General features: G+C 48.1%; 1 non-coding gene across 1 annotated transcript; it reads left to right on the plus strand.

The window, feature by feature from the left end:
- The first annotated feature begins 3,839 nt into the window (after nucleotides 1-3,839).
- Nucleotides 3,840-3,894, plus strand: LOC121540991. Its single transcript, XR_005995636.1, has one exon. It is a non-coding gene; the product is annotated as a U7 small nuclear RNA (small nuclear RNA).
- Nucleotides 3,895-10,429: the final 6,535 nt, after the last annotated feature.

Below are 10,429 nucleotides of genomic sequence, written 5' to 3' on the forward strand. Positions count from 1 at the left end.
GCAGTCCGCTCCACCGGTGCCAAGTCCAGCTGCGGTCAGCGGCTCCACTCCGGAGTCAGAGCATTCCACACCACCGGGGTCCAGTCCAGCTCTGGTCAGCTGCTCCACTCTGGAGCCAGAGCAGTCCGCTCCACTGGTGCCTGATCCAGCTCCGGTCAGCTGCACCACTCCGGAGCCAGAGCAATCCGCTCCACCGGTGCCTTTTCCAGCTCCGGTCAGCGGCTCCACTTCGGAGCCAGAGCAGTCGGCTACACCGGTGCCCTGTCCAGCTCAGGTCAACGGCTCCACTCCGGAGTCAGAGCATTCCGCTCCAACGGGGTCCAGTCCAGCTCCGGTCAGCTGCTCCACTCCGGAGTCAGAGCATTCCACTCCGCCGGGGTCCAGTCCAGCTCCGGTCAGCTGCTCCACTCCGGAGCCAGAGCCGTCCGCTCCACCGGTGCCTGATCCAGCTCCGGTCAGCGGAGCCATTCCGGAGCCAGAGTAGTCCACTCCACCGGTTTCCAAGCCAGCTCCGGTCAGCGGCTCAATTCCGGATCTTGAGTAGTCCGCTCCACCGGTGCCCAGCTCCACTCCGGAGTCAGAGCAGTCCGCTCCACCGGGGTCCAGTTCAGCTCCGGTCAGCGGCTCCCCTCCGGAGCCAGAGTAGTCCGCTCCACCGGGGTCCTTTCAGCTCCGGTCAGCTGCTCCACTCCGGAGCCAGAGCAGTCTGCTCCACCGGTGCCTGATCCAGCTCCGGTCAGCGGCACCACTCCAGAGCAGTCCACTCCACCAGTACCTAGTCCAGCTCCGATCAGCGGCTCCACTACGTAGTCAGAGCAGTCCGCTCCACCGGGGTCCAGTTCAGCTCCGGTCAGCGGCTCCACTCCGGAGTCAGAGCAGTCCGCTCCACCGGGGTCCAGTTCAGCTCCGGTCAGCGGCTCCACTCCGGAGCCAGAGCAGTCCGCTCCACCGGGGTCCTTCCAGCTCCGGTCAGCTGCTCCACTCCAGAGCCAGAGCAGTCCGCTCCACCGGGGTCCAGTTCAGCTCCGGTCAGCGGCTCCACTCCGGAGCCAGAGCAGTCCGCTCCACTGGGGTCTAGTCCAGCTCCGGTCAGCTGCTCCACTCCTGAGCCAGAGCAGTCCGCTCCACCGGTGCCTAGTCCAGCTCCGGTCAGCTGCTCCACTCCAGAGTCAGAGCAGTCCTCTCCACCAGGGTCCAGTTCAGCTCCGGTCAGCGGCTCCACTCCGGAGCCAGAGCAGTCCGCTCCACCGGGGTCCAGTTCAGCTCCGGTCAGCGGCGCCACTCCGGAGCCAGAGCAGTCCGCTCCACCGGGGTCCAGTTCAGCTCCAGTCAGCTGCTCCACTCCAGACCCAGAAGTCAGCCCCTCTCCAGGTTCGGGGTCTCCCACACCAGGGTCCAGACAGGGCTTGGTACATCGTAGGGGGATTGCCGATCCAGGCCCAGACGTCAGCCTTTCTCCAGGTTCGGGGTCTCCCACATCAGGGTCCAGACAGGGCTTGGTGCATCGTGGGGGTATTGCCGATCCAGTCCCAGACGTCAGCCTTTCTCCAGGTTTGGGGTCTCCCACACCAGGGTCCAGACAGGGCTTGGTGCATCGTGGGGGGATTGCCGATCCATGCCCAGACGTCAGCCCCTCTCCAGGTTCGGGGTCTCCCACACCAGGGTCCAGACAGGTCTTGGTGCATCGTGGGTGGATTGCCGATCCAGGCCCAGACGTCAGCCCCTCTCCAGGTTCGTGGTCTCCCACACCAGGGTCCAGACAGGGCTTGGTGCTTCGCGGGAGGATTGCCGATCCAGGCCCAGACGTCAGCCCCTCTTCAGGTTCGGGGTCTCCCACACCAGGGTCCAGACAGGGCTTGGTGCATCGTGGGAGAGAAGAGAGGGGAAGCATCGCGCCGAGGTCCAGACCAGACCAGGGGCGCAACGGGGAGGCAGAGAGTAAGAGGTCGTCACGCCCGGAGCCGGATCCGCCTCCGAGGCTGAAAGCCCACCCGGACCCTCCCCTGATGAGTCAGGTTGGTGCGGCCGGAGTACGCACCTTTGGGGGGGGGGGGGTACTGTCACGCCCTGGCCTTGAGAGGCCTGTTGTCTTTAGTTGGTTTGGTCAGGGCGTGAGTTTCTATTTCTATGTTGCAGTGCTAGGTTTGACCGGGTGTGATTCCCAATCAGAGGCAGCTGTCGCTCGTTGTCTCTGATTGGGGATCAAACTTAGGTAGCCTATTGCCTACTGTGTATTGTGGGATCTTGTGAGGCCTTGTGGGACCTTGAGAGGCCTGTTGTCTTTAGTTGGTTTGGTCAGGGCGTGAGTTTCTATGTTATATATTCTATGTTTATGTTCTAGTTAGTCTATTTCTATGTTGCAGTGCTAGGTTTGGCCGGGTGTGATTTCCAATCAGAGGCAGCTGTCACTCGTTGTCTCTGATTGGGGATCAAACGTAGGTAGCCTATTGCCTACTGTGTATTGTGGGATCTTGTTCCTGTTAGGCTGGTGTGTGTATAGGCCTTTGGACTTCACGTTACGTTGTTTCTTGTTTTGGTTTGTATGTTTATTGGGTGAATAAACATGTACGCTTTTCACGCCGCACCTTGGTCCGACCCGTCTCTCAACGTTCGTGACACTGTTATACTATTCCAGGTATTCCTTAAAGAGGTAGGGTTTCAAGTGTCTCCGGAAGGTGGTCAGTGACTCCGCTGTCCTGGCGTCGTGGGGGAGCTTGTTCTTATGGTTGTGGAAGGCTTATATTTAGCCTAGGTATAACTTCACAAGCCCTGAATTCATTAGTTTATTGTTGACTGTTTGAAATGCAGTGTATTTTACCTTTAATTGTACAACAACACTTATTTCGAGAAAAGATAACAAAAAAATCAAATTGAGATTTGATTTTTAGGCCATATTGCCCAGCCCTACTGTGAACCCACTCTTTCTGACTTAGATGGAGAGGCCATACTGAAAAAATACAACCTCAAGAAATACAACCTCAACAGAACCAGCCCGGGAAGACGAATGATAGCCTATGGCATTAGCTCATGATTTATTTATTTATTTTACCTTTATTTTAACAGGGAGTCACCATTGACACCAAAGTCTCTTTTACAAGGGAGCCTTGCATATATACAATTTACAAAATAAAGTAAAATACCCCACATAAAAATAACACTACGGTTTACTATAGAATACTATAATACTCACTATATAATTATGTAGTAAACTGTAGTATACTGTAGAATACTATACTCCACACTGTAGTATCCCTTCATCATGTGTAGGACTTACTATAGAATTTTGTAGAATACTGTAGAATACTATACTACACACTGTAGTGTCCATCGATCATGTAGTGCTTACTTTAGAAAAGTGAAGTATACTGTATAATACTAGACCACACACTGTAATATCCCTCAATCATGTGCAGTATTTACTATATCATTGTTTTGTAAACTGTAAAATACTATACAAACACTGTAGTATCCCTCGATCATGTAGTGCTTACTTTAGAATTGTGATGTGTACTGTAGAATACTATATTACACACTGCACTATCCCTCGATCATGTGTAGTACTTACTATATAATTTTTCTGTATACTGTAGAATACTATAGTAAATACTACAGTATTATTCGCCATAAAACACTGTAGTAAAAACTATATAATGTCCACAAAAACACTACAGTTTATTTGCATGTACCCCACCCATTCCCCTCCTCCATATCCCAATTTGTGCCACTCAAGAGTGAAAAACCTACGTGCCAAGTATATTGTGTTCCCTACAGATTACAGAAAAGAGCAGAAGCGCTAAACTATCCGCTCAGATGCCAGTCCTGCCTACCTACAGGTTATGGAAAATTGTCTCTTTTAGTATTTGTCCAGTAGGTGTCCTCAAGGAGAAAGCCCCCACTTCTGTGTCAAACATATTAAAACAAAAACACTATAGTAAAATTGACTATAGTATACTACAGTCATGTCCGCAAAAACACTTTAGTATACTACAGTTAAGTCCGCAAAAACATTACAGTGAATACTAAGTATTCAGACCCCTTTACTTTTTCCACATTTTGTTACGTTACAGCCTTATTCTAAAATTGATATCTTTTTTTTTATTCCCCTCATCAATCTACACACAATACCCCATAATGTACTCTTAACCATCCGTGCTATTTTGTTTGTTTATTCGCATTGTTTGGAACTTATTTTGTACATAATGTTGCTGCTACCGTCTCTTATGACCGAAAAGAGCTTCTGGACATCAGAACAGCGATTATTCACCATGAACTGGACTAATAATTTTTCTTTAATGAGTCGGACGAGAGGGATTTGCTCAAGACACCAGACAGGGCCCTCATCCCCGTCATTCGCAGGAGAAAGAGACGGAGATATCGCGGAAGGAGATCGGGGTGCCTGATAAGGAGCCGGCGACGAGTGGCTAATCTGCCTTTGCCATCGGTACTATTGGCCAACGTACAATCGCTGGATAATAAAGTCGACAAACTAAAAGCATGTATATCCTACCAATGGGACATTAAAAACTGTAATATCTTATGTTTTACAGAGTTGTGACTGAACGACGACATGAATAACATACAGCTGGCGGGTTATACACTGTATCGGCATGATAGAACAGCAGCCTCTGGTAAGACAAGGGGTGGCGGTCCATGTATAGTTGTAAACAACAGCTGATGCACGATATCTAAGGAAGTCTCAAGGTTTTGCTCGCCTGAGGTAGAGTATATCATGATAAGCTGTAGACCACACTATCTACCAAGAGAGTTTTCATCTATATTCTTCGTAGCTGTCTATTTACCACTACAAACCGATGCTGGCACTAAGACCGCACTCAATGAGCTGTATTCGGACATAAGCAAACAGGAAAACGTTCATCCAGAGGCTGCGCTCCTAGTGGCCCGGGACTTTAATGCAGGTAAACTTATATCCGTTTTACCTAATTTCTACCAGCATGTTAAATGTGCAACCAGAGGGAAAAAAACTCTAGACCACCTTTACTCCAAACACAGAGATGCGTACAAAGCTCTCCCTCGCCCTCCATTTGGCAAATCTGACCATAATTCTATCCTTCTGATTCCTGCTTACAAGCACAAACTAAAGCAGGAAGAACCAGTGAAGCAGATGCTAAGCTACAGGACTGTTTTGCTAGCACAGACTGAAATATGTTCCGGGATTCTTCCGATGGCATTGAAGAGTACACCACATCAGTCACTGGCTTCATCAATAAGTGCATCGATGACGTCATCCCCACAGTGACTGTACGTACATACCCCAACCAGAAGCCATGGACTACAGGCCACATCCGCACTGAGCTAAAGGATAGAGCTGCCGCTTTCAAGGAGCGGGACTCTAACCTGGAAGCTTATAATAAATCCTGCTATGCCCTCCGACGAACCATCAAAAAGGCAAAGCGTCAATACAGGACTAAGATCGAATCGTACTACACCGGCTCCAATGCTCGTCAGATTTGGCAGGGCTTGCAAACTATTACAGACTACAAAGGGAAGCACAGCCGCGATCTGTCCAGTGACACGAGCCTACCAGACGAGCTAAATTACTTATATGCTCGATTCGAGGCTAGTAACACTGAAACACGCATGAGAGCATAAGCTGTTCCGGATGACTGTGTGATCACGCTCTCTGTAGCTGATGTGAGTAAGACCTTTAAACAGGTCAACATTCACAAGACCGCAGGGCCAGACAGATTACCAGGACGTGTACTCCGAGCATGCGCTGACCAACTGAAGCAAGTGTCTTCACTGACATTTTCAACCTCTCCCTGTCTGAGTCTGTAATACTAACATGTTTAAAGCAGACCACTATAGTCACTGTGCCCAAGAACACTAAGGTAACCTGCCTAAATAACTACAGCCCCGTAGCACTCACGTCTGATGCCATGAAGTGCTTTGAAAGGCTGGTCATGGCTCACATCAACACCATAATCCCAGAAAACCTAGACCCACTCCAATTTGCATACCGCCCCAACAGATCCACAGATGATGCAATCTCTATTTTATTCCACACTGCCCTTTCACACCTGGACAAAAGGAACACCTATGTGAGAATGCTATTCATTGACTACAGCTCAGGGTTCAACACCATAGTGCCCTCAAAGCTCATCACTAAGCTAAGGACCCTGGGACTAAACACCTCCCTCTGCAACTGGATCCTGGACTTCCTGACGGGCCGCCTCCAGGTGGTAAGGGTAGGTAACAACACATCCGCCACACTGATCCTCAACACGGGGGCCCCACAGGGGTGCGTGCTCAGTCCCCTCCTGTACTCCCTGTTCACTCATGACTGCATGTCCAGGCACGACTCAATCACCATCATTAAGTTTGCCGATGACACAACAGTGGTAGGCCTGATCACCGACAACGACGAGACAGCCTATAGGGAGGAGGTCAGAGACCTGGCCATGTGGTGCCAGGAAAACAACCTCTCCCTCAACGTGATCAAGACAAAGGAGATGATTTTGGACTACAGGAAAAAGAAGAGGACCGAGCACGCCCCCATTCTCATTGGCGGGGCTGTAGTGGAGCAGGTTGAGAGCTTCACGTTCCTTGTTGTCTACATCACCAACAAATTAACATGGTCCAAACACACCAAGACAGTCGTGAAGAGGGCACGACAAAACCTATTCCCCCTCAGGAGACTGAAAATAATTGGCATGGGTCCTCAGATCCTCAAAAGGTTCTACAGCTGCACCATCAAGAGCTTCCTGACTGGTTGCATCACTGCCTGGTATGGCAACTGCTCGGCCTCCGACCGCAAGGCACTACAGAGGGTAGTGCATACGGCCCAGTACATCACTGGGGCCAAGCTTCCTGCCATCCAGAACCGCTATACCAGGCGGTGTCAGAGGAAGTCCCTAAAAATGGTCAAAGACTCCAGCCACCCTAGTCATAGACTGTTCTCTCTGCTACCGCACGGCAAGCGGTACCGGAGCGCCAAGTCTATGTCCAAGAGGCTTCTAAACAGCCATAAGACTCCTGAATATCTCATAAAATAGCTACCCAGACTATTTGCATTGACACCCGCTCTGGGGCAGGTTTTCATCAAGGATCTGTATATACTTTGCTCCGTTCATCTTTCGCTCGATCCTGACTAGTCTCCCAGTCCCTGCCGCTGAATAACATCCCCACAGCATTATGCTCCCACCACCATGCTTCACCGTAGGGATGGTGCCAGGTTTCCTCCAGACGTGATGCTTGGCATCCAGTCCAAAGAGTTCAATCTTGGTTTCATCAGACCAGAGAATCTTGTTTCTCATGGTCTGAGAGTCCTTTGGGTGCATTTTGACAAACTCCCAGCGGGCTGTCATGTGCCTTTTACTAAGGAGTGGGTTCCGTCTGGCCACTCTACCATAAAGGCCTGATTGGTGGAGTGCTGCAGAGATGGTTGTCCTTCTGGAAGGTTCTCCGATCTCCACAGAGGAACTCTGGAGCTCTATCAGAGTGACCATCAGGTTCTTGGACACCTCCCTGACCAAGGCTCTTCTCCCCCGATTGCTCAGTTTGGCCGGGCAGCCAGCTCTAGGAAGCGTCTTGGTGGTTCCAAACTTCCATTTAAGAATGATAGAGGTCACTGTTTTGTTGGGGACCTTCAATGCTGCAGACATTTTTGGGTACTCTTCCCCAGATCTGTGCCTCGACACAATCCTGTCTCGGAGCTCTACGGACAATTCCTTCGACCTTATGGCTTTGTTTTTGCTCTGACATGCACTGTCAACTGTGGGACCGTATATAGACAGGTGTATTACATTTACATTTTAGTCATTTAGCAGACACTCTTATCCAGAGCGACTTACAGTTAGTGCATACATTTTGTATTTTATTTTTCATACCCCCCCCATGGGAATTGAACCCACAACCCTGACGTTGCAAACGCCATGCTCTACCAACTGAGCTACATCCCTGCCGGCCATTCCCTCCCCTACCCTGGACGACGCTGGGACAATTGTGCACCGCCCCATGGGTCTCCCGGTCGCGGCCGGCTACGACAGAGCCTGGATTCGAACCACTGCGCCACTCGGGAGGTGTATGCCTTTCCAAATCATGTCTAATCAATTGAATTTACCACAGGTGGACTCCAATCAAGTTGTAGAAGCATCTCAAGGATGATCAACGGAAACTGGATGCACCTGAGCTCAATTTCGAGTCTCATAGCAAAAGGTCTGAATACTTATGTAAATAAGGTATTTCTGTTTTTTATAAAAACCTGTTTTGGCTTTGTCATTATGGGGTATTGTGTGTAGATTGAGAAGAATCCATTTTAGAATAAGGCTGTAACGGAAGAAAATGTGGAAAAAGAGAAGGGGTCTGAATACTTTCCGAATGCACTGTATACATTAATACTACAGTATTTATACCATAGTATATTATATGGGACATGTAAAATAAAATACAATATAATACAAATAATCAAGAAAACATGCACATTCCTCAGCAAGGAGGTCCCCAATCAACATATTGAACTGCCCGAGAGGCACCAGAACATCCAGTTGTAGGGTACTCTGTAGGTTATTCCATTCATGGGGTACAAAGAAACTAAAAGCAGATTTACCTAACTTGACTTATGTGGAGGGTCACAGAGGGGGGAAAGGGGAGATAATGGCACAGATAGATTGAGGTGAGTGCTCCCATTTAAGCACTGCTGGATCTTTGACCACCTCATTATTGATTTTGTCACCTGATAGTGGTCTCCAGACAGCTGATAGATTGTGAAGGATACACTTCATTAACTCTTGACTGTCTTCTCCATTTACCTCCTAAATCTCCCTCCTTTTTCTCAAGCCTCTGTCAATACATGCACTATCATCAGAGAACTAGAGCCTGTCTGTCCTCCGCTCCACATTCTCTCTATTCTCCCCCTCACAGAGAGATGATGAGATAGATAAGTCATGGTAATGGTTGGAAAAGAGAGAGAAATAGATTAAATACGTGGATGAGCAAGGATTTAGCTACGGATCACTAAATTGTGAGAGCACCATTGACCTCACAAGTCGACCACACACGTCATCATCTCACAGAAGATGCTTTATGGGCTTCTACAAGACATGCACAGTCAGACATGAAACTAGCTTTCTCAATGGAGCTGAAGACATTGGCCAAAATGCACTCAATCTTTTTTTTACATCGACCATGACCATGGCAATTAGCTAAACCAAAGCAGACAGGCCACCTTTTTGATAAGTGGTAGTCAACAGACAACAATACAATATCCCCACGGCATTACCTATGAGTGGGGAAGCTTTGTAAGCCCATTAGCTCTACAACAACTACCAGCGATGAAAGAAGCAGCCTAGACATTCCTGTTGCACCACTGCAAGTGCACTCCTTGAGAGTCTATTTCTGAGTCTGTTTCTGCTGTACCATAATAGAGAGCTGTAAAGGTTAACTCAAACTACCGAGTAGAGCAGCGCAGAGCTACCAAGCATCAATCCGAAACCCTGTCTTCTGGGTAAATCCATTTGAATTCAATCACTTTTAGATGTAAAATAACCCTGTAAGCTTTTAAATGAAATCAATCTTAGCCGTTTATCTTTTCCAGTGATGAAGCCATGGATGTGTCATGGTATGGTAGGGTTTGTAAAAGGGGGCAACTTTGAACACTTTTATCTCTTCAATGTTTTGTCATGCAGGTACAAAAAGCAACTTTCTGAGCACTTTCACAATGGGCAAATATGTATGGAAGGTTTTGTTCAAATCAAAAGGAGTGCTGTCAAAAAGAGATTGAAATTCAGATGAATTTACCCTTCTATGGAAATACCAGTGGCTCCTCTGTTAAATGAAGATGATCCAGTGACTCCTATTCTAAATAAACCTCTTTCTCTTTCTCTCTCTCACTCCACACGGTAATGGTACAAAAATATCACATTTGTTGATAATTGCGCCCTGCATCATTTTGAAACTCAATGACACTTCGGAATAAAAGGGTTCCAGTAAAACTAGCAAACCAACATTTACATTTTAGTCATTTAGCAGACACTCTTATCCAGAGCGACTTATAGTAGTGAGTGCATACGTTTACGTACTGGTCCCCTGTGTGAATTGAACCCACAACCCTGGCGTTGCAAGCGCCATGCTCTACCAACTGAGCCACACCTGACAGCGCTGTTATATGAAGTTACTGGTTGTTGTTGCATTTCTCAATGAATTATTAGACACGGACACATTAAATGCTAATTGTGCTAATATCCAGGCAAAGTCGTTCCCAATATGCATATTAAGTCCATAATCACTTGATATCAATGATAATAAACACAGCCCAATATACACACACTATACTATGGCTCATACAGTGTCCTCAAAATATCCCTGGCTACCTTTACCCATGCCCTACCCACTTTGACAACAGACCGAATGAAACTACATTGGTAAGCGAAGCATGTTGTCTTTTACAAATAATTTGGAGGAGACTGCAGTG

Source organism: Coregonus clupeaformis, chromosome 26, assembly GCF_020615455.1.
Source record: "Coregonus clupeaformis isolate EN_2021a chromosome 26, ASM2061545v1, whole genome shotgun sequence".
Taxonomy (NCBI): domain Eukaryota; kingdom Metazoa; phylum Chordata; class Actinopteri; order Salmoniformes; family Salmonidae; genus Coregonus; species Coregonus clupeaformis.